This window comes from Microtus pennsylvanicus, chromosome 1, assembly GCF_037038515.1.
Source record: "Microtus pennsylvanicus isolate mMicPen1 chromosome 1, mMicPen1.hap1, whole genome shotgun sequence".
In the NCBI taxonomy this organism is placed as follows: domain Eukaryota; kingdom Metazoa; phylum Chordata; class Mammalia; order Rodentia; family Cricetidae; genus Microtus; species Microtus pennsylvanicus.
In genome coordinates, this window is record NC_134579.1 from 109,145,523 (window position 1) to 109,169,855 (window position 24,333).

The 24,333-nt window shown below is 46.5% G+C and overlaps 1 protein-coding gene across 1 annotated transcript in view; it reads left to right on the forward strand.

Annotated features, from left to right (window-relative positions):
* Positions 1-24,333, forward strand: part of Tmem132d (transmembrane protein 132D) — a 617,151-nt gene that overhangs the window by 80,348 nt on the left and 512,470 nt on the right. The window lies entirely within an intron of this gene.

Below are 24,333 nucleotides of genomic sequence, written 5' to 3' on the forward strand. Positions count from 1 at the left end.
GTGTCTTGGTGATGGGACCCAAGGACTTATGCGTTCTAGGCCAGTTCTCTGCCACTGAGCCCCACCCCTGCCCAGGGTTTTGCAACTGGATTGTCTCTATACTGTCTCCACTCACAGTGGGAATGGGGTTGGGTGTTTATCTGACTTTCAGTTTCATATGTGGATTTAAGGGAAAGAGAGAGACAAAACAGAACCAGATGGAGGGAGGGAAGGAAGGAGAGAGGAAGGGAAGGAGAGAGAGAGACAGAGAGAGAGAGAGAGGCTTGCTATGGGCATGGTGACCAAGCACCTCCAGAGGACAGCTGTGGTCAGCCCCAAGGACTATAGATAACTCCGCTGCTATTTTATAGGCCGCCCTTACGAGAAGCCATAACTCAAAAAAAAAAAGTAATGGAAAGTAAAATGGGTTTTTTGCAAGTTAATTTAAAAATTGACAAAACAAATATGTTAAGAAAGGAGGCCTTATAACATCTGACCCTGCTTGTGCCCGCACTGGGCTGCTGCCTTGGAGACCCAAGATGGCATTTCTAGGTGGGTTTATTTTCTGGAAATATTGTGCCACGGGGTCAAAGTAGTTTCACCTGGGAGTCCCTCAGCATAGGAAGCTGATGTGGTGTGGACGGGAGTAGGAAGAGTGTGGGCTGCAGTAAACCTGGAATCAGGGGTTGCCAGCTCCACTTATGGTCCCCACCTCGCCGAGGCCACTAAGTGACTGTCTAGATTCTTTTTACTTCTCAGGCACAGTTGATGGAGCTAGGGAGCCCTTAAAAGCCCCCCTCCCACTTTCCACAGTGTGACATTCCAGTTGATAGCACCCGGGCCCTTCACTGCCTTCATTTTTCACAGACCCTAAATGCAGATTTTCACTCACAACAGAATTCCAATCTGAATGCATCAGGCCTTAGTGTAAGGGAACATACCACCAGACCTCTTGTAGATGAGCCCCGTTCTTCAAACTCAGTTCGCTGCCAATTCTCTGCACACTTGGGCCCTCCAGGGGGAACTGGGAATATAATTCTGGTTTGGACACCTGTTAACCCAAGAAGGAATGTGGCTTTTTTTTGTCTGAGTAAAGAATTAAGACTTAAAGGCCAGAGGCTGGAGAGATAGCTCACTGATTATACACTGGCTGCTCTCTCAGAGGACCAAGGTTGGATTCCCAGGATCTGCATAGTGACTCACCTACCTGCAACTCCAGAAAGGTGATGTATTAACAGGGATCCTTTGTAGTCAAGATGTTAGTGGCTTCTCTAGTTATCATTTGTGCTTCTGAACATAGGAACTTTTCCTGCTGCTTTAAGAACTCTCTGGTGGCACATGCCTTTAATCCTAGCACTCAGAGGCAGGCAGATCTCTATGAGTTCAAGGCCAACCTGGTCTCCAAGAGCTAGTTCCAGGACAGGCTCCAAGGCTACAGAGAAACCCAGAGAAACCCTGTCTCAAAAAAGCCAAAAAAAAAAAAAATTCTCTGTCTCTGGATCAATGATATGGGGGGAGGGGAAAGGTCTCATATACTTGAAGAATCTGAAGGTATCAGACAGTTCAGGCCCCATGGGGTCCTGACCTTTATAGCAGCCTCATAGAGGATAGGAGGACCATTCCCCTAGTAAAGTGCTGTTCTTAGTCCTAAATTCCAGCTTCAGAGCCCTAGAGGAGAGGGGCCTCTGCAGAGATGCAAACCCAAGCTCCTTCCAAATTCAGGGCAATGCTTTCTAGACAGGGTTTTACCCAGCTGTGGCTCTGAAAACTTAAAAGAGCTGGCTTGAGTCACAGAGAGAAAGAGCCTGTCCCCTTGTCAGGACACGGAGGGTCAGGAGGAGCTCAGATGCCATCTCAAGTCTCCTAGCAAGGATTGGTAAGGCTCAGGGACTAATTTCTTGGCAGTGATGTGAGTGAGGGGTGTGGAGAACAAGGGCAACTAGTGACCCCCTAGTCTCTTGGCCTGCCCCTTTCCCAGTGGGTGGCACCTAGGCAGGATTTAGGGCCCTTAGGATCTTTGCCAATTGATTTCCATGATGCCCCTGCACCAGGGACCATTCCTACAATGTACTTCCTCCTCCTCCTCTTCCTCCTCCTCCTCCTCCTCCTTCTCCTCTTCCTCCTCCTCTTCCTCCTCCTCTTCCTCCTCCTTCTCCTCCTCCTTCTCCTCTTCCTCCTCCTCCTCCTCCTTCTCCTCTTCCTTTTTCATCTTTTTTTAACATAAACCAAATGGCCCAGAGGCTGGAGAGATGACTGGTTATTAAGAACATTTGCTGCTCTTCCAGAGGACCTGGGTTTGATTCCAAGCAACCATATGGCAACTCGTAATTGTCTCTAACTACAGTTCGGGGAATCTGACACCCTTTTCTGGCCTCTGCAGGCATTCCATCATGCAGACAAAGTATTCATACACATAAAATTCAAATAGATAAAAAAGCTAACAGAGAGAGAGAGAGAGAGAGAGAGAGAGAGAGAGAGAGAGAGAGAGAGAGAGAGAGAGAGAGAGAGAGAGAGAAGGCCCAGGGGGGCTGTCCTGTGATGATCTTGCCTCCCACTTTGTGGATAGTTGCTGGTTTGTTGAGAACATCATTATTTTTAGTGTTATTTTTAAACCCAGGGCATCCTGAGTGGATGCAGCTGCTATGGTCCTGGGACTCCTACCTTTGCTGTCTGTGAACTGGCCGCACCAGGGTACCAGCCATGGCTCTGTCTCGTGGCTACCTTATAACTCAATGGGAGAGGTGGTTTGCACCACTTTTAGCCTTACCTCAAGACAACTGTGTGCACGTTCCCCAGACTTTGCTTTCTGCTAGCTGGAATGTAGATGTTGATGGTGGGGAGTGGTGCAGCCACTTTGGAACCTGAGATCGAAGCCACACATTTGAGTTTCAGACCTTCTAGGCCAGGATAGTCTTATGGGAGAGGGGAGGCTAATATTTTGTCTGAACTGTTGTTGTATTTTGGGGTCCTTTTTAAAAGTAGTCTTAAGTGATATAAATTCTAGCTATGTATTGGGCAAAACAGTAGGTTTTGAAATATGTTAGAGTCACTTGTAAATGGCAAGCTGTCACACTGAAAAATCTACCTCCAAAGTGACATTTATCCAAATTACCTCGGTTTGCTTCGTGGGGGGGATCTGTTTCATTTAATATTTAAAGCTATTTCTATAGTGTGGATATCAGAAATATTGTCACACACTCAAAGACTGTCACACACGGCTGAGTCCCATGCCCACATTTATACATAGGGATCTCTGTGTTGTTGGGTTTGGGGAACCTGAAAGGGTCTGAAAACCAGATAGTACATTCAGGATTTACAGATTAAGAATGTCATTTATAACACAGCTTCCTATGGGGTTGTTCATTTTGTAACCTATTATCCATTTTGTACCTATATTCATTTTGTAACGTAAAGCATACATAGCACCCCCAGACCTCCAGCTGCCTCCTTGGTCCAGGAGCCAATGACATCCAGCTCCCTCCTGTCCCTCATAATCCAGGACTGTGGAACCCTGCTCTAGGTGAATGCCTGTCATGGGGTTTTTTACTGGAACACTGTTAAGTTTCCTGCAAATCAGCTCCCTCCCCCACCCCAGAAAGGTGGTTACTGCTGTCCCCTCCCTGGGGATCAAAGACAGATCCTAGCCATAGTTTCCATTTAAGGGAAGAAAAGTTGACGAATCAACAGTCCTGCCACCCTGTCCTTTCTATTATATATATTGTTTCGTCGATCTCAAGCAGGACACTTGCAGGAGCGAGGGGACTGTGTCATCCTCTTCGCTTTGGCAGGTCACAGACTTGTCTGCTGCTAGAACCGGGCGGGGACTGGGACGGGGACGTGAGCCTGAGGGCCAAGCCAAGTGTGAATGGGTCTCCATGGAGACGCATGGTGCATCAGTGCAAGGAGGCTGTTGCTTCCTGATGGTTCGTGCTGTGAGCCCTGGGATCAGGTCACTGTGTCTTCCTCTCTTCTAAGGACAGGTGACATTGAAACTTCTGTGAGATATCTCCGCTTTTGCAGGTTAATGCCTGCCTTCTCAGAACAGTTTTAAACCATGGGAGGCCAAAGGACAGGGAAGTGTGGGCTTCTCCTATAAGGTTTCTCTGCTTATCAGGGAGCCAAGGGGCAGGAGGTTTAGTGTTATTCCAGAGAGAGTGGATGTTGCTACTCAAAGTGAGAAAATGAGTATATTCTTGGGATGTACATACCAAGGCAGGTGTGTGTTAGCTAGTTGGAGATTGTGAGTAGAATTGATGAATTAGTGGAGGCACCAGGAAATGGAGTGAGGAAGAGGAGAAGGAGTTAAGGAAAAAGAGAAAGAGGGAGAGGAGGGCGAGTTAGGTCATTTACTATTGTCCTTCAGTTCTTAAATGCAGAATTTATCTCATAACAATTATAAATTTTGGTGGTAATGTACCTCCCGCTAACTCCCATCATCTGGAACACCTGTTTGCCAAGATAAACAAAACAATATCCAGAATTGAAGTCCCACAATGCCAGGGTTATAGCAGTGTCCTGCCTGATAGGCAAAGAGGAGATCACGTCAGGCTCAAAGTTCAAATTTCTGCTTTCTATAGTCACCAGATCGAACTGTGTATTTGGCTTCAAAGTCTTCGACTCTCTAAAATTAGCCCATGCAATGGCAACTTGCAAATGATTTTCAAAAACACTGGTGCCCAGGGTAACTGCACCCAGACGTGTCGCAGAGTCACGGTAGTGCCAGCCAGAGAGTGCCAAATGTTTAGACGAGTCTCCCGGGAGCCACAAACAGCTGGAGATAAACACCAACCAAACCCCAGATGTGCCTTCCCCATTTTCAACAGTTGGTGCCTCGGGCTCCAATCAGTGTGTTCAGGGCTGTGGGAGCCACTTGTGCAGTGAGGTAGGAAAAGTTGCAAATTAAAGGGGCAATGCCTGCTAATCGTGGGTTTTTAGGCAGTTATTCCCACTTCTTTGGCTTTTATATGAGATCATTTTTAAACTGCGCTTGCGTCTAAGATTTTTTGGCAGGATGTTTGGGGTGCCCCTGGCAGTTAGTGGAGGTGTATGTGTTCTGTGAAAGGTGGTAAGGGCAGGCATGCCACAGTTTGGGGTGCTGCCTGGAGCTACAGTCACAGTGTGGGACAGGAGATTCTCTGGTGACCCAGGGGTGGAGGAGGAGACAGGCTGAGGTCTGCAGTGACATTGAAGTGGGATTCACAGATTGAGTCTCACTCATGAAAGCTCTCTGTCCCATGTGATTTTGTTTGTGGGTTGATTGACATTTTTTTTAATTTAAAAAATTTTTCTATTATTACATTTTTTTCAAGATGTCATTTATATAGCTCTGGCTGGCCTGGAACTCAAACTATGTAGCTGAGGCTAGCCTCACACTCAGAGTTCCAACTGCCTCTGCCCCCTAAGTTCTGGGGTTAAGGGTGTGTACCAACGACACCTAGTATTTATTGACAAATTTTAAGTTCTGAATGATGTATAAAGAGTGTCCATAGTGTGGCAGTGGCCAGTGTGGGGCTGGTCTGTCCCATCATTATGGCAGTTGCTGCCAACTCTCTTTTTCTAAATACAGTGCCAGATGGGTTCCGGTCTCCTGTCTGGGGAACAGGCCCTTTACATCCTGCCCAAATCAACGTCATGTAGAATAATGGTAAGGGATGCCTCCCAAGAGCACCCGCCCTGGGAGAGGTGCACATCTCCTGGCCCAGGCTGGTTCAGCTCTCAACTCTGTCTAAAGCAGTTGTTCTCAACCTATGGGGTAATGGCCCTTGACGTGGATTCCCTAAGATCATTGGAAAACACAGATATTTAAACTATGACTCATAACAGTAGCAAAATTATAGTTACAAAGTAGCAATGAAAATAATATTATGGTTTGGGGAAGTCAGGACTACAGGGGGAACTGTATTAAAAGGTCTCAGTGTTAGGAAGGTGGAGAACCACTGGTCTAAGGCTTTCAGAAGTCGCTAATTCAAGTGCACATGGCACAGGTACTTAAGGACGCCTTTGTTACTAAACAAGCCCAGATCACAAAGCCCTGTGCAGCTGTCAGGAACTCTGGTCAAAGGCACAGATGTGTTTGTCTACTCAAAAGTGGAGAAGGTATTGATTAAAAGTCGCTAATGAGGGAACAGGCTTCATAATAAGAAAGTGGTGCCTTTCATCCTCCTTGAAAGGGCATTTTTCTTTGAAGCCTATTGTCTCGTACAGGATCCTCAGAGCGGAGCCCTTAAGTCATCTCTGCTACTTGTTTCCCTAGTTAAGAAGTGAGAACTCCTGATTTGGACCTTGAGATTTCTGTCCAGTGCTTCAATGTGGGTCTCTGTCTCTGTCTCCTTTCCTCGCCTGATGAAGGTTAATATTCAGGAGGATGCCTATATGTTCTTCTTTGGGTTCTCCTTCTTATTTAGCTTCTCTAGGATCACTAATTATAGGCTCAATGTCCTTTATTTATGGCTAGAAACCAAATATGAGTGAGTACATCCCATGTTCCTCTTTTTGGGTCTGGCTTACCTCACTCAGGATAATCAGGAGCAGAAGGAGATAGAGCACGAGCAAGGAACTCAGGACCACGAGGGGTGCACCCACACACTGAGACAATGGGGTTGTTCTATCGGGAACTCACCAAGGCCAGCTGGCCTGGGTCTGAAAAAGCCTGGGATAAAACCGGACTCACTGAACATAGCGGACAATGAGGACTACTGAGAACTCAAGAACAATGGCAATGGGTTTTTGATCCTACTGCATGAACTGGCTTTGTGGGAGCCTAGGCAGTTTGGATGCTCACCTTACTAGACCTGGATGGAGGTAGGTGATCCTTGGACTTCCCACAGGGCAGGGAACCCTGATTGCTCTTTGGGCTGATGAGGGAGGGGGGCTTGATTGGGGGAGGGGGAGGGACATGGAAGGCGGTGGCGGGGAAGAGACAGAAACCCTAAATAAATAAATAAATAAAAGAAGTGAGAACTCGCGTAAATAATTAAGGGATGTGGTCTTTGGCTTCGTAAGTATCTAATTTAAATATGTTTCCTACTAGGTATGCTGCTACTGGGAGAAAAATGGATTAAATAGTTTCCATAAAATAGCTAAGAAATCTTAGCAGCAAGCCATAGGGTGTCTTTTTTATTTTCTTCCCATACAGTATATCAGGAATAAGGTTGATGCATTCTTACTCCTTTATGGGGGTATAGTCCTCTCCATTCTTGCTTCAGGTAGTATCGGCTCTATCATCTGAAAATATTATAAGGAAAATTATAGAAATAAGCAATGTGTGCGCTTTAAACTGAGCAGCTGTGGGGTAGTGTGACGAGATCTTGCCGGTCCAGATCATCCTGCGTGGTATGCCCACCTCTGCTGTGGGCTCCACTTTGTATTGGGGCCCTCCTGTTAGTTTACTTGACAGGCACGTAACAGCCACCTCTCAGGTCAGACCCACTTTATCCTCTGGTCAAAGTTTTGGTGTTCAAGGCATCACTTGTTTTATTAATAACAATGATTCCAAAGTGATAGGCGGTGACTGAGAACTGGAAGAGGTTAGCCACAGTGTCATGTAACTGCACAGAAAGGCTCAGTGGATACGGGGTTGATCAGTCTCTTTTGGGGATTTTGGAAGGATCTCAGGAGGGCTTTGGTAGCCAGTGGTGATTGCTAAGGGTCCTATGGAGAGACGACAATGGGAGGCCGGAACAATGAGGGACCACCGATAGTTGACAGATAGAAGGCAACATTGACATGTCCATGACCATAGCATCATTCAGGAGGCAGGGGCAGAAAGATCATGAGTTCAAGGCCAGCCAGGTTATAGAGAAAATTCCAGACCAGTCTGCTGGTCCAAATAGCAATTCCCATGATAAAATCTATTACTTTGCATGTTAATCTAAAATACTTAAAAAAACAATAATAATAAAAACATAAGACTCTGTGTCAAAACATACCTCCCCACTCCTAAACATATAGGAAAAGCAGGACTAACAAAATCTACAACAGGGCCTGGAGGGAAGGCTCAGTGGTTAAGAACACTGGCTGCCTTTCCAGAGGACCTGGGTTTGGTTCCCAACACCCACATGGCAGCTCACAACCATCTGTAACTCCAGATCTGGGGGATGTGACACACTCTTCTGGCCTCATCAGGCACTATACTCAAGTGGCCATACCACCCCAAACTCACACATAATTAAAAATAATATATGTATTATTTTTTAATATTTAATATATATATATTAAAATCCCCTAAACCTAGACTAATACCATTGGAAGGCTGAGCTTCTCCCAGCAGGCTTCTGGAAGACTGTGCAAGTAGTCAACTTACCATTTCTTACGTGGTGGCCCTGGAAATCTTCCTCATAGAGTGTTAATCCAGCAAACTTTCTACTTCCCTATGGTGAGCAGTCCTAGTTCTGGGACCATGACCCCCCCCTTCTTAATTTAATTTACTTTTTTTAAAAAAAGAAAACAAACTAACTTTTCTCATTTTACATACCAATTCCAGTTCCCACTCCCTCCCCTTTTCCCATTCCCTCTACCTACCCTCCTACCCGACCTCCCCCCCCATCTACTCCTCAGAGAGGGTAAGGCACATTGCTTTGGGGATGATCCTAGAGAAGCTAAGTGAACCCTTAGAAAAACATACATAGATCCACAAGGAAAGGGGAACTAGACAAGATTGCCTGACAAAATTGGGAGCATGGGGGTAGGGGGAGAAGGGAGGGAGAAAGGAAGGGGAAGGGGGAGAAGAGGGAGGAGAACTTGAGGGAACAGGATAGTTGAGATGGAGGAAGGACAAAGATGAGAGCAAAGAAAAAGATATTTTGATTGAGGAAGCCATTATGGAGCCAGAAAGAAACCAGACACTAGAGAAATTCCCAGGAATCCACAAGGATGACCCCAGCTAAGACCCTAAGCAGTAGAGGAGAGGGTGCCTGAACTGGCCTTACCCTGTAGTCAGACTGATGAATATCATAAATATCACCATGGAACCTTCATCCAGCAGATGATGGAACCACAGGCAGAGACTGACCTGCCAAAGTCAGATCAATGAATATCTTAAATGCCACTGACTCTTTAGATGGACCAGAGACACACAGCACAGCAATGGAACTTCTTCCTCTACTTCTTCCCCTTGGCGCTTTGCCTCCCCTCCCCCAGAGTGTTCAAGTGTTGACCCCATTCCCTTCAAACCACAAAACAGCTCAAGCTCATTAGGTGGTGGGCCTTGGTGTCTAGACAAGGAAGAGGAGGAGCAAGATGGCCCAGGTTACAAAGTGCCTAGTGGATGGGTAGTTTGGTAAAATGCCTGACTGTGGATAATGAAGTATTTTCCAGATAGACTGTAGGCAAGTCCATGATAGAACATTTGTGTGTGGGTCGCTGCTGTGTTTATAGGTTGGCGCTTTCTTTGTTTACTAATACCACAGTAAGGCAGAAACTCTACCCTAGGGCTGTCACTGTACAATTGCCACGGTCATCTTCCTGGACTGATTTCCCAGCATGCAGTTCACTATAGATACTCAGAGGCGTCCCTCACAGCTGGCTGCCTTCCTGCTCTGTCTTGCTGGGGACAGCAAGTGGGCCAGGATACGCACTTCGAGACCAGGTTCTTGGCAGCCTTTGTAAGCCTGGGCTTCCGTCCATCTCAGCACATGGCAGCAGCAGACAGCTGCAGGCTGCAGCAGGTGAACCCTCTTTGGTCACAGCCCTTGGACAGTAAGCAGCTGCACCTGCATGTAGTTTCTTCAAGATGGCTGCGCCGTGTTCAGATGGCTGCTCCTGACACAAAGGAAGTTAGTTCATTTGGCTGTTTGATGGATGGCTTTTGCTCTAGGTAGTGTGGCCAGCAGAGAAGGACCTATGGGCTACCCATTAGGAAACCAAGTCTACCCATCCCCCAGGGTCTTAGCTTATTTAAAGTAACATGTGCATCTGAATGAGTGCTTATAATAAATTTATGTTAGTATCAATCAAAATGATTTTCACAGTGCTCAATAGTGTTTGACTTGGGCCCAGTGCCCCACGAAGAAATGCATTGTCGACAGAGGGCATATAGAAAACGTATTTATTTGTTCGCTTATTTATACATGCGTTTAATTGGTATGCATATGTACATTCATGCATGTACATATGTGTGTGCACATGTGTGGAGACAAGAGGTCATTTTGGAATGTTGTTCCTCACATGTTCTACTTTGTTTTTGAAACGAGGTCTTTCATTGGTCTGGAGCTTGTAGGCTAGGTTAGATGGCTCCTCTGCAAGCCCCGGGGACCTGCCCGTCTCTGCCAGAATCTCAGTTCTGGGATTATAGATGTGTGCCACCATGCCCAGCTGTTGTATGACTTCTGAGGACTAAACTCAGGTCTCCTTGCTTGTGTGGCAAACACTTTACCAGCTATGCCATCTTTGTAGCCTGAAGCAGATGATGATGGTCTCACCGCCTTGTGGAGCCTGGCTATGTGCTCATTTCTCTTGGGTTCATGCCCCAGGCGTGGGCTGGGGCAGAGTAGGAGGTGTGGCTTGTCCCTCTGTGTGGCTCAGAGGTGGCTTTCCCTGCAGAGTCCCCTGCTTTCTGCTGGTGCCGATCTGCTGTCAACTCTCTGCAGACACGGGTTTCTTCCCATCCCTTTGTTAATTGGCCTCTGCTTCTGTCACAGAAATGCTAAGAGATGCGGAAACATGTCAGCTCTGAAATCCCTGCAGCCACCCTTACCCCCAAAGCAGCCAAAGAACACAGATCTGTCTGCTTTAGATTGCTGTTGTGCAACTTAAGCAAAGGGTTTATCAAAATGATTGTTTCTCCCTTTATGAGGCAGGAGACTGTGGAATTCAAAATCAGCCTTCGCTATATAGTGAGGCTCAACCTGAGCTACGTGAGATTCTGTCTCAAAACAACCCAATCACACAGGCAGACGAAGATGTGGAGACAGCTTGCTAACATGCCCAGTCTGTGGCTCCTGTCAGAGTATTTGTCGTGTGCCCGGCACCTTCTGAATCCAGCATGATTAGTTACTGTTGTTGCTGGGATAAAATGCTGACAAAGGCAACTTAAGGAAGGAAGGAAGGAAGGAAGGAAGGAAGGAAGGAAGGAAGGAAGGAAGGAAGGAAGGAAGGGTTCTTCTGGCTCACAGTTGAGGGTGCAGTCCGTGATGGTGGGAAGGATGGCAACAGGACCATGAGGCAGCTGGTCTCTCTGCATCTGTAGTCAGCAACAGAGAGATGAGCACTTGGCTCTCTCTCTCTCTCTCTCTCTCTCTCTCTCTCTCTCTCTCTCTCTCCATCTACCTATCTATCACCTATTTATTTTAAGACAGGGTCTCACCGTGTAGCCCTGGTATCCTTGGAACTGCCTATGTAGACCAGGCTGTCCTCAAACTCAGAGAGCTCCACCTGCCTTGACCTACCCATTTCTGGGATCAAAGGTGTGTGCCAACATGCTCCGTCTTACTTTCTCCTGTTAATACAGACTAGGCCCCCAGCTCATGGGATGATATTGCCCACATTCAGGATGGCTCTCCTCTCCCCAGTTAAACCTCTCCTGAAGCATCCTCATAGAGTCAGCCTTGAGGTGTGTCTCCATGGTGATTCCAAATCCTGCCAAGTTGACAGTCAAAATTAGCTATGGTACCCACTCTCATCTTATTCCCTTGCTATTTGTTTATTAGCCGTGTCCTCACGGTTCTGTGACACAGGGGCTGTCGTCATGTAGTTAACTGGTTGGGATCCTCGCACACCGACTCTGGAGGCTCAGCTGACAGATGTGTTTACTGTAAACACCACATCTCACTTCACACCTTCTTGACTGCTTTCTGCCAATACTGCCTCACGTATGAGGTTTTTGCTGCTGTTCATGTCACGTCTTAGCACATCCTTTGTCCTGGTGTCTCCTGTCTGTCTGATAGTCACCATGCAAGAATCGAAGCCATGCATTTGGTGTCTTCCCAGGGTAAGGCTTTGTTCCTCCTTATGGCCACTAGTCCCTGGGTCCCTAATCCCTGGGATCCTCACCTCCTCAGCAGCCAGCCAGAGGCAGTGGGATCCTTGCCTCTCAACTCCAATGGAACCCGCTTTAGAGTGACTCCCGATCTGGGGGCATCATGGCCATCTCTCAGGAGAGTATACAGCATAAGCCCATACAGTAGATGCTAGCGAGGCTGCACCCTTGGCAGGTCACCTTGTGAGCCCATCAGGCAAAGGGGGGAATATGATTAAGAACAAAAGGGGAAACTAGAAAGATGGCTCAGCAGTTATGAGCACTGGCTGCTCTTGCAGAGGACCCAATTCCTAGCACAGGCATAGCAGCTCATAACCACCCTGTAGTGCCAGTGCCAGGGGATCTGACATCGTCCTCTGGCCTCTGAGGGCACTGTCCTCTTACCTCTCTGTCTCTTTCTTTCTCAAGTCTCTCATGCACAAGTCATTTTAAAACCCAAGAATAAAAAAGGATGGCGCCAGTCCCTAAAGAGGCAGAAAATATATCCCATGATGGGCATGGTGTAAGATGGTCTGTGTGGCCTGAAATAAACTGTCGCTTCCCCAGGACACTCAGTTAATGTCCTTCTGGTTTTCTCTCATCCTGGTATCACCAGCCTCATTATGAGGCCAGCCCTCAGTAGGTGTGCAGCCAGCTCCTCCCCAACCCCTAGACATCTTCCATCTAGCAACCACAGTAACCCACTGTGCTGTGTGCTGTGTTCCTTGCCGACTCCATGACAGGCTGAGAAAAAAATGGAGGCATTAAGAGCTAGACCTAGTCACCCAGGCTGGGAAGTTGTGTGGCCGCGATTTGAACAAATTGAACTCCGTGTTCTATCCAGCATCTCCTAGTGTGGCAATATTCTCTACCACAATGCAGAGTTACATTTTATTGGTGTGTGTGTGTGTGTGTGTGTGTTGTATTGGGTACTGGTGAGGGAATTTTCATGTATGTAGGTAATGTCCTCTGAGCACGTATCCCTCATATCCCCCACCTTACCATATCACCCCCATCCTTCCTTGTTGACTCCCTCCATCCTCCCTGGACAGCCTGACGCCTATCGCATTTCATGTGTACACATATGCTTTGGCATAATATCTTAGCTCCGCCTTAATGTGTGAAATATGATCATCTCCAGGTGCTTCCGTTTCCCAGTAAATGACACGGTCTTGTTCTTCATGGCTGAACAAAATCCCATTGTGTTGATATACCACCTTTTCCTTTTGCATTCCTCTGTTGATAGATACCTGAGCTTCTTTAACTCAGCCCTTGTGAACAGCGCGGCAGTAAATATATGGGTGTGTCTGCCTGATAAATGCTCAGAAGCGGTAAGGCTGGGTCATATGGTAGACCTCTGCTGTTAGGGTTTGGAGAGCCCTCCATGTTGATTTCCCTGGCGGTACACTAAGTGTATGAACCATCCTGACACCCACAGACTAAGTTTGTTCTAGGACGTCTCTGGTCCAGATAATCCTCCCTGCCCATCTGTAGGATGCTCGCCACATATCTCTTACCGCATGAGCTTCCTGTCTGTTCTGGGGCCAGCTCACACTTAACTCCTACCTCAGAGCCTTTGCACTGGCTCTTGCTGGACCTAGCACCTTCTCTCTCTCCTCCCTAATCCAGCTCCTTCTGGAAAGTCCGTGTGTCCTCCCATGGAGAAGTCCCAGGCTCCCCTGTGACCAGCCCTGCACCCTGACCTTCAGCTCCACAAAGCCCCCTTCACAAAACACATCTCCCCGAGTTGTCTAGTGTGCTCACCAGTCATGGTCTCTCTCTCTCTCTCTCTCTCTCTCTCTCTCTCTCTCTCTCTCTCTCTCTCTCTCTCTCTACCACACCCTGTCACGTCACCTGCTCACTGTGCCCTGGCTCTGGCTATCAGATGAAGGGATGGCTGTGCCTTTCTCATTAGGCTATTTCATGAGGACAGATTTCCCCTGGGAATTGGCTTGTGTTCCCCCAAGGCCATTTGTATCCAGGATGCGTGGGTAACCAGACGTGGCTGCCGCCCAGAGAAGTGGCCTGTGTTCCCTCAGGCTGCCTCTAACAAACCCCTGACTTCTTCTCTGAACCGCTCTGCCACACGGGGATGAAAAGGGTTCTGTTTGCCCTGGCTTCCTTTCCCCCAGTGTAGCAGCAATGAATCTTGTGCCCCCGTCAGTGCCTGCAACTTCTCCACTCCCTGAAGACCCTGAGAAAGGGGAATGGCAAACAGAGGTGTCTACAGGAGGCCCTGCTCAAACGCACCCAGCTTCCGCCTCTCAGGGTCCCAGGACCTGGGCTCAGTCATCCTTGGGAAAACTAGAGGAGCAGCTGGCCCTCCTGCCCTCAGCTGCTTTCAATGTCGCTTTTCAGACTGAGTGCATCCCACCACTTCCTGCCTTGCTTTTTAGAGACGTGGAGAGTCTGTTATCAGGAGAAATGGAGACAGTTGGCAGACACTAACTCACGGGCTCACACATACAAGTGGCTAGACAGTTGTGTTTCCAGAGGTGTCTGCAGAGAGCCTGAGACTGGTGGCTCATGGGAAACTCACACAACTGTGCCCAGGGTAGGAAGTTACCCTAGGCAACATCAGAATCTGGATGGCTGAGATCCAAGGGTGTAAAGACCTTCAAAATAACTCAGTTGCCTTCTATACCTTCACTGATTTTTGCAAATTATTATTTCAGTAGGGGTCTCATGTGGTCTGATCTGGCCACAGATTTGCTGTATAGCCAAGGATAAACTTCTGATCCTCCTGCCCCTACCTCCCCAGTGTTGGGATTACAGGCACGCCCACCATGCCTAGTTTATGTGGTGCAGAGAATTGAACCCAGGGCTTTGTGTGTGCTAGGCAAGCACTCTACCGAGCTACACCCCAGCCCTAGAATTCCCCAAATTAAAAGACAAAATTTCTTATAAAATATGGAATCCACTTCACTCAATTAAGAACAGATACAAGTTGTTTTCTCAAAAAGTTGTCCTTTTTTATTTCTGTGAAAGTCTCAAATGATATGAACTGAATTTCTCATGCATATGTAACGGATGTAAATGCTTTGGCTAGAAAATGACTTAACTGTTTCTGTTAGGTTTGTCTGTGCACTGTGCACCCCCGAAAGAGGCTGAGATAGATGATAGCATCTCACACAGGAATGACTGTAGACTTCACTGAGGGGGAAAAAATGTCTGTGCCATCCTGTGTCCTGGTTGTGTCATAAAGAGCATGGTTTGGGAAAGCTGTACCCTGAGATGCAGCTGGCCTTTTTGTGTGGTGTGTGTGTGTGTGTGTGTGTGTGTGTGTATGTGTGTAATAGCATTGTGTTATAATGTGCTGTTGTAGATCACAGGCAGGTGTTTCTGTGATTTGTGTGCCTCATTTTCCCTGCCTGGTAAACTGAGGATATAATTCTGTCTGGGAGCTGGGGATAGGATTTTGTCTGGTAAAGGGATTGTGGAACAAGCATGAGAAATGGAGAGCTGTCTTCAGCACCTCTGTACGTGGCCGCCTGTGGCTGTGAGCAGGAACCCCAGCACTGGTAAGTGGAGATAGGAGCATCCCTGGGGTTTGCCGAGCAGCCAGTGTAAAAGAATCAGTGAGCTCCAGGTTCCACAAAAGACTGTCTCAGAAGATGAGGAGAACAATCAAGGAAGGTATCCGACATTGACTTCTGGTCTCCACAGGCATGCACACACCTACCCACCTACGTACACACACCTGCCTGCACATGCCAAATGAATGAACAAATAAAATGAGCTGAATAGTGCAGTAACCTTTATATTAATGGTGTGTGTGTGTGTGTGTCTTTGGCATACCCCACTATTAACCATCAGATAACCTACACTCAGGATTTTGTGGAAACTTCTCTTTGCTTGTGGCAGCATCCTGTGACTTTGGTTGTGCAAGGTAGATTTTGTCTTCCTTTATTGTTTTAGAAAGCCCCGGGTGTTAAGGACTTTATTGATTTAGTGGCATGCCTGAGTGGAAGGCTGTTCCGGAGTATCCCTGTGGCCTGATTTTGCACGTAGTTCAGTGGGTGGGGAATTGATACATTTCTGCACTAGTCTCTGCTGTCTGCTGATCATACCACACACTGTACAGTGATCAAAACCACCCAGATGGTAAAACGCCAGAGCTAGGATTTAAACTCATGTCTGGTACTGCCTTGTAGGAACAAACAATACCCTGTCTGTCTGGGGACTTAAAATGCCTAGCAGAGAGTAGCAGTCCATCACAAGATCAATGCATTGAACTATAGTGTGTGTGTGTGTGTGTGTGTGTGTGTGTGTGTGTATGTGTGTGTGTTTGCCCCTGCACTAGCTTCTGCCCACAGAGCCCTGGAAAGAGCTAGAGATAGATATGAGGCAGGAATGGATGTGTCCCTTGGGGCCTTGATGCTGTTGAACATAATGAAAAGCCAGTGGTACTTTACTAAACCCAAGCCAAGGGCATCACTGGTTCTCAGAAATGCATTCCAGTATCGTGGTTGCTTGAAAGCAAATGGCCTCAAAGGGGAGTGGCACTATTAGGAGGTGTGGCTTTCTTGGAGTAGGTTTGGGTCTTGTTAAAGGAAGTATGTCATTATGAAGGCAGATTTTGAGGTCTCATATATGCTCAAGATACCGCTCAGTATCTTAAGCCACTTTCTGTTGCCTGCAAGATGTAGAACTCTCAGTTCCTTGTCCAGCACCATGTCTGCTTGCATGTTACCATGTCTCACCATGAAGAAAATGGAACCTCTGAACTGTAAGTGAGCCACCACAATTAAATGTTGTCCTTTGTAAGAGTTGACATGGTCATGGTCTATCTTCACAGCAAAAGAAACCTTAAGACAAGTATTCCAGCATAAATGTTATATGCATGGGCACTCACATGCATCCACATATCTGTGAACATGTGCACATATGCAACTGCACAGCACATATGCAACTACACACATATATACATGAACACAGAGACACATGCATGACACATAGGTACACTCAAACTCAAACTCAAATGGCGCTGAAATGAGAATCTTCTTCCTACCCCCTAGTGGCTCTGTAATATTAGCTGGCAATGTGTGAGTCTTTAACTACCAGGTTAAAGCCTGCAGAGATTCGAAGGCCTTGCTGGTTGGCTGGCATAGCCTCTTCCAGTGGGTATGATCAGCACCCGTTTTCAATGATCCCCAAGAACAACTAACTCAAAAATGTTTCCCTGCAAGACATCATCTCATTCTATATGACAAAAGAGTTGTCATTGGCCTGGATAAAACCATCTTGGAAGAGAGCCTTCCATTTCAGGCACTCAGAAGTCTCGAGGAATGTCTGTTGCATGGAGACCTGGCCTGTGAGTGTCACTGCCTCAGTCCTTCTTGTGTTGTTCTAACACAACACCAGGCTCTTCTTTTCCAGATGTGAGTCTGTAGGCTTTTTCTCCCCTCAGCCACTACTATGCAGGCAGCCCCCGTGCCCCACGTGTGTTATACGCAAGGCGTGTGAGAGCTTCAAAGATAATTGGAAACAAATGTGATTTTTCTCCTTACCTGAGAATGGTAGAAACAGGCTGCCAAGCAGAAAGGAAAACCACTTGAGCCTTGGCGTGAGGAAAATCCTCAATAGATCTGCATGGCCTTGTGGGTATAAGGCTGCACTGGGCTAAGAACAAGGGACAGCCCCATTTGTCTGTGGCTGCACTGAATGCAGCTACATTCTCCTGCTTAGTCTAGGGAGGTCCTAGCTAGGAGCTGACACCAGGTTCTGTCCCTGTGACTGCTGTGATCTTTGTTGATGCCCCCTTTGTTCTGTTCTTTCGCAGGCCTTTAGTGGCTTACCTAAAGTCATTCTTTGCTAGGATGGCCACACAAAACATGGAACATCATCACAGATGCTGACATGGGTGTGGAGAAAATGGAAACATGTAAAGCTGATATGGAAAATGGTTTGGGGATTCTTAGAAAGAAAAAAAAGTCAAGAACAGGCCTGGGTTGATCACTCCCACCATAGAGTGCATGTCTTGCAAGCATGAGGACTCCAGTTTGAGCTTCACAACCATGTAAAGAAGTTGGAGATGGTGACTTGCAGTTGCAGTCCCAGCACTGAGGAAGTGGATGTAGGCAGATCCCTGACCACTCAGGCTCGCCTGTTGGTGAGTCCCAGGCCAATGAGACTCTGTCTCAAAAACCAAGACAGAGAGTGTCCGAGGAATGATAACTGGACTCTGGCTTCCACATGCATGATTACACATATACACTTACACACACATGAACATGTGCAAACATGTAGATACACACATATATACATGCACATACACACGGATACATGTAGATGTGTGCACACAAATACACAAGTGTGCACATTTATGCATACATGCACACCCACAGGCACATACATTTATGTACACATACACACCGCATGTGGTGTGGTAGGTTCTTCTGTCTATGTGTTTCTTTTATTGGTTAATGAATAAAGAACTGCTTTGAGCCCATGGCAAGAACAGGACAGAACTAGGCGGGAAAAACTAGGCTGTATGCTAGGAGAAAAAGAATGGAGTTGGAGAGAAGCCATAGAGCCGCCAGAGATAGATGCTGGGAACTTTACCCCGTAAGCCACAGCCATGTGGTGATATACAGATTAATAGAAATGGGTTAAATTAATATAAGAGTTAGCTAAGAAGAACCTGGAGCTAATGTGCCAAGCAGTGATTTAATTAGTACAGTTTCTGTGTGATTATTTCAGGGGTCTGGGCAGCTGGGAAACCAACAAGCAGCCCTCCTCGCAACATTGAATGCACACACACATATACTGACTTCTTTCCTACTGCTCAGACAACATTGATTTCTTTGAGCTTGGCTGTTGCAAAACTCTCTGTAGCCTGTCTGTGTATAACATGAGAGAGCTAAGGGAGAGAAGTCTGCAATTTTGCTCAGCTCTGTTTAAATTCTCTTCCTGTTGTGTTAAAGTAATTTTGCTTTGCAACCTTTCTTGACCCTACAGTGGCGCCATTGTTTGGATTTGGGTAGACTTCCAGGGGGAGAGGTGGCACGTTGGGCCACGGTAATTTCATCTCATGCCTTTCTGGGCTCATGGGAAACAAGGCAGGTTGTGTTAGATGCACCATGAACTTCTAATTCTTCTGAGTTAAAGAAAAGCAAAATGGAAGGACAAAATGAAATTACCACAGTTCATAGAACAAATGCAGGGGAATTCAAGTATTTTATGCATTTATAAAATTTCTCAAATGTTTTACCCAGAAGAATGTTCCAGATGGGCATAGGTCTCAAAACCTAAAATCCTGTGGCAAAAAAGACTTTGCAGAGCTTGGGTTGGAAGAAAGCATTGTCCACTCAGGTCAGTAGAACAGGCCACGCACGTGTAAAGCAAACTTGTGTGACGGAGTTCAGACAAAGGGGCTTATATTGAAGGTCAAAATCAGCTTTTGACATCCCAGTTCCCACCGTCAATGTTGCTGAGTTTATATTTCAGAAGAAAAATCAGACATGAGCGTTAAAGTTTCTCAAATTTTAGAAGTTAACATAAGATATAATTTTTTAAAAAGCCAATAGATCAACTTTGGAGGCATATACCTATAATCTCAGCTTCAGAAGCCAGAAACAGAAGGATTACAGTTGAGAGTCAGCCTGAGCTATGTAGAGAGTTCAAGGTCAGCCTGAGTGAATACATAGCAAAATCTTGTCTTTTGTCTTTTTTTTTATGGTTTGGTTATATTGTTCAGCAGTAGAATCCTTGCTTAGAATCCCCCAGTGAGGGGCTGGGGCTGCTCACATGCCCGTCAGTCTAGCCTACTTGTCAAGCTGCAGGGCAGTGAAAGGTCCTATATCTCTGAAAATAGTATGGATGGCATCTGAAATTGAGTTCTGGCCTCCACACACTCTCCCCCCCCCCCCCCGCCCTTCAGTCCTGCCAGCTGTTATGCAATCCCAGCACTTCAGAGGTGGGGCAGGAAGATCAAGGCCATCCTGGGCAGGTACTTCTTTTTGATGGAAAATCTGCTGTAGTGATCCCAGGTCTGAGATGTAAGGAGCATTCTTTTAATCCAGCATTTGAATACCGTGGCACTGTATTCACCGTGGAAGGTTCCATTTTGCTTCTGTGCTGTCAGGAGAACAGGACTGTGACCCTGTGCCTGGGTCCTGTAGGTCCACTGGGTTGTGATGTAGAGGGCACATACAGGCTAGAATTTACAAAAGGAAGCAAAGGGTGGAAATGGATGGTTGGGACTCAGCCTGGGCATGAGGTGGGGTCAGTCTCTACAGAAGTAGAGCATGGGAGAAAATGTATACCTGGTGTCTGTGTTTTGGAGAGAGAAGCTAAGTTTTGGGAGCTAAGGTTCAGGAGCTAAGAGTGAGCATAGGAGGAAAGGGAGACAGAGGCCAGGAAAGGAGAAAAGATAAACCAAAAAGGAAGAACTGGGAATGGCTTTGATTTCTGAGGAAGTCCAGAGCTGCTCACTTCTGTGGGTTGTGTCTAGAGAAGCTTGTGGAGCACAGGCCTGTGGGGATAGTTCAGCAGGGAGGATGGAAGGGGTGGCATTGCCAGCTCCAAAGAGACAGAATACTCTAAGGGGAAGTAACTCCCATCTAGTTCCAGGATGTCACTAACTCTTGTGAGCAGTCAGGAAACCCTCATATCCACTATGGTGCTATGCCTGGTGGAAGAACGCATCTTTCCCCTTGTTCCTGCAGGTTACAGCCCAGAGGCTCAGCTCAGCATCTAAACTGGAGGTTGTTGGTAGTAGCCAAGGCGTGGAGCTGAAATCAAGACATGTTTGTTAGTGCCTAAGTCTGAGGAAGAACCTGAGTAGGGTCTCGTCTCCTGGGTCCTGTCCTATGGTTCCTGATGGAAGCTCTATTTTTCCTTCTCAGTGTTGTAGCAGAATGTAGACAACTGAGAGAGAGAAAGAGAGAGAGAGAGAGAGAGAGAGAGAGAGAGAGAGAGAGAGAATATCTCAGTGTTGTAGCAGAATGTAGACAACCGAGAGAGAGAGAGAGAGAGAGAGAGAGAGAGAGAGAGAGAGAGAGAGAGAGAGAGAGAGGGAGAGAGAGAATATCTCAGTGTTGTAGCAGAATGTAGACAACTGAGAGAGAGAGAGAGAGAGAGAGAGAGAGAGAGGGAGGGAGAGAATATACAAGTAGAGAGAGCTCGGCCAAATCTTCCAGCTTTAATCATTAATCATTTCCTTAATCATTCTCTTGGTGCTTCCAAAGGCATTTATTTCCTAACAGATTAAAGGGGAAGGCACACGGGCTTACAGTAAATAGTGGTTTCTGGAGCCTTCACTGCACAGGTACAGTGCTTGATGTGCCAGCTCCACTTAAGTACAGGGGCTGGGGACAGTTTGCTCGCCTTGTCACCAGACTCTTCTTTAGAGCGTGTCTTTGCATGGCAGGCTCTCTCGATGTGTGCTGGCATCATAACTGATGGGCTCAATGTTAACCCTGGAGTGAATTTGACTCCGTTTCCTTTGATGTGTTTTTTAATGATATTTAACTTTTATTAAGACATTAAATGTGATCCATTTATAAAAGCTACTGATAGCATAAGAGACAATCATTTTGAAGTGCAAAAAGTGCACAAAATAAAATCTGGTTGTAGTTCATTATTAAGATGCAATTATTAAAATTTTGGTAAACATTGTTTTGGACTTTTTAATGTATAATGTGACTATTTGGGATCATACCTATTTTTTAATTTGCTTTATCCGTTGTTTTTCTTTTTTTTAAGGCTGAATTTTGTTACCTTTAATTGTCTGTGGGTGTGGAGTGCATGTGAATACAGTTGCATTTAGAGGCCAGAAGAGGCCAGCGGATTCCACTGTAGCTAGAGTTACAGATGATTGTGTCTCTCCATGTGGGTGCTGGGAACTGAATTTGGGTTTTCTGCAAGAGCAGTAAGCACGGTTAATCATAGGGCCATCAATCCAGCCCAAAACATTTGCTTTTCTCATTGTTGTGACAAAGTACCCTGCAAAAGCAACTACAGGAAGAATTGGTTGTGGCTCACAGTTTGAGGGTACACAGTCCATCATGGTGGAGGCCATGGTGGCAGGAGCATGAGGCATCTGGTCACGTGGCATCCATAGTCAGGAAGGAAGCAGAGAGAGATGGATGCTGGTGCTCAGCTCCCCTTCTCCTTTGTATTCAGTTAAGGACCCCAGCCTTTGGTAAGGTGCTGCCCACATTCAGGAAGGTTTTTTTGTTTCCTCGTTTAACCCAGTATAGAGACTCCTCCCAGACTTCCCAGTGACTTGTTTTTGTGTGGACTCTAGATTCTGTCAAGCTGCCAATCCAAATAGCCCATTGGGCTTGTTCTTTTACTACATGTATGTTAGTGTCCCTATCAGTGTGGGACTGGCTGTGTTGGGAGAACAAACCCCACAATATTAGCTCCTTTACCCGCCAGCTGCTCATCTCTTAGGCACACGGGCTTCCTCATGTGAGTATCTAGTGGAAGGCTTTCCTGAGAGGAAGTCCCCAGCTTCTGGCCTTGTCTCAGGCTCCTAGACTACATATTGTTCAAGGTTGACATGAGTAGTAAGAGCAGGTGATGCAAAGACAGAGGTTTTAAAAATATGTTTAACATTTATTTTGGTTTATACATATGAATGTTTTGCTTGCATGCACGTCTGTGTACCACGTGCATGCCTGGTGCCCACAGAAGCCAGAAGAGGGCATCAGATTTCCTCGATATGGGGTTACAAATGGTTATAAACATGATATGGATGATGGGATTCTAATCTGGGTCATCTGCAAGAGCATCAAGTGTCTTAACCACTGAGCCATGGCTCCAGCTCCAAGACAGATGGTTTAAAGGCCAATGTGGAGGCAACTCATGTCACTTCTGTGTATTTTGTTGATCAAAACTCAGTCAAAGATCTCACCAAGTTTTCAGGACCACAGAGAAAGGGGGACTTCTGGAAGCTCCGAAGGGCAGATGTGTTATGGCCAGTCACGCCAGCTTCACAAACCTATTTTCAGACCCTGGTGGGTATGGTTCAGCTTGGTTCTCACAGTAGGTCAGGTTCTGAAAGGGACTTTGTTCCTAGGTTTAACTGTCATGGATATATATCCGTAACCATGGTGACAGACATCCAGGATTGACAGTCTCTGGTTCTCTTTGTAGGACAGACTTAGAGATGTGGGGCAGATGAAGATAATAGCAACATGTTGGGATTATGGTGTGTGATTATAAATGGGATGTTCCCTGCTGTCTCATTTGATGGACAGGAAATTGTAATAACCTTCCTTAATGGAAGACTGAGCAGGGGGCTGACTTCCACACTTCCCACAGATCCTGAGAGCCTGGACCAGCATCTGAGTGTCTGTGTGCTGAGAGCAGAGACCATCTCTACTGCAAGCCGCAGGGCCTGACAGCCAGTTCCTCTGTCGTGAAGGCTGTCAGGCTTTGAAGTATTTCAGAAATCTTGTCTTATTTTTGCAAGTTATATTTATGTATGGTTATATGCAGGTGAGTGCAGATACCTGTGGAGGCCGGAAGAAGGCGTAAGATCCCTCTGGAGCTGGTATTACAGGCAGTTGTGAGCCACCCAGTGTAGGCGCTGAGAACTGAACTCAGGTCCTCTGCAAGAGCAGTATGTACTCTTAACCTCTCAGCCGTCAGCACGCCAGTGCTCATGCCCACTTCTGCTGAGTGTATGGAGACGACTCTGGCCACTCTCTACCAAGCCTGTTGTCCTAGTAAAGCAGTCACGTTCGCTAACCTAGCTCAGGAGCGAAGGAGCTCAGTCAGCCTGCAGTGTGTGGAGGAACTCAGGCATGGCAGGGTTTGGCTGGCTTTCTCGGTGCCCATGAACTTGGTGGATCACCTGAGTGGATTCAAAGCTGGGTCACTGTGCAGCGCTGCTCTGATGCTTCCGAAGTGTCATCCAATGAATAATACTTAGCAAGCACAGAAATTCCAGCGCTTCCAATTCTGGGTTCTTCTAGAAAATATTTAGGTTGGAATGGTTTTAAAACAAGCACAGAAGCTGCCAAATAAATTAAATTTTATCTTTGTTATTAGAGGAATTGGCACCACCCTTAATACATTCTATCCATGCTTTTGCTCACCGACAAAACAAATCTACGTTATGAACATCGATTGCCAAGCACTTTGGACGTCCTAGGAATGCAGAGTTAAGCGAAACAGGCATTATTCCTCAGACTATTTATTCTAGAGTTCGAAGCAGGCACAGAGTTAAAAGAAAAAAACCCACAAAGAGCAAACAACAACAACAAAAAAACAAAACTCACTGCATTAATAATTGACTTTAGTTGACTAAGGAGAAGCACAATTTCTTTGAGAGATTATGAGGAATCTGCCTGAGCCCTGAGGGAAACAAACCCTTTCTCTGGGCAAATTCCAGTTAAATCAATTGAATTGTGTTGTATATTTATGTTCACTTGTGCATGGGTGTG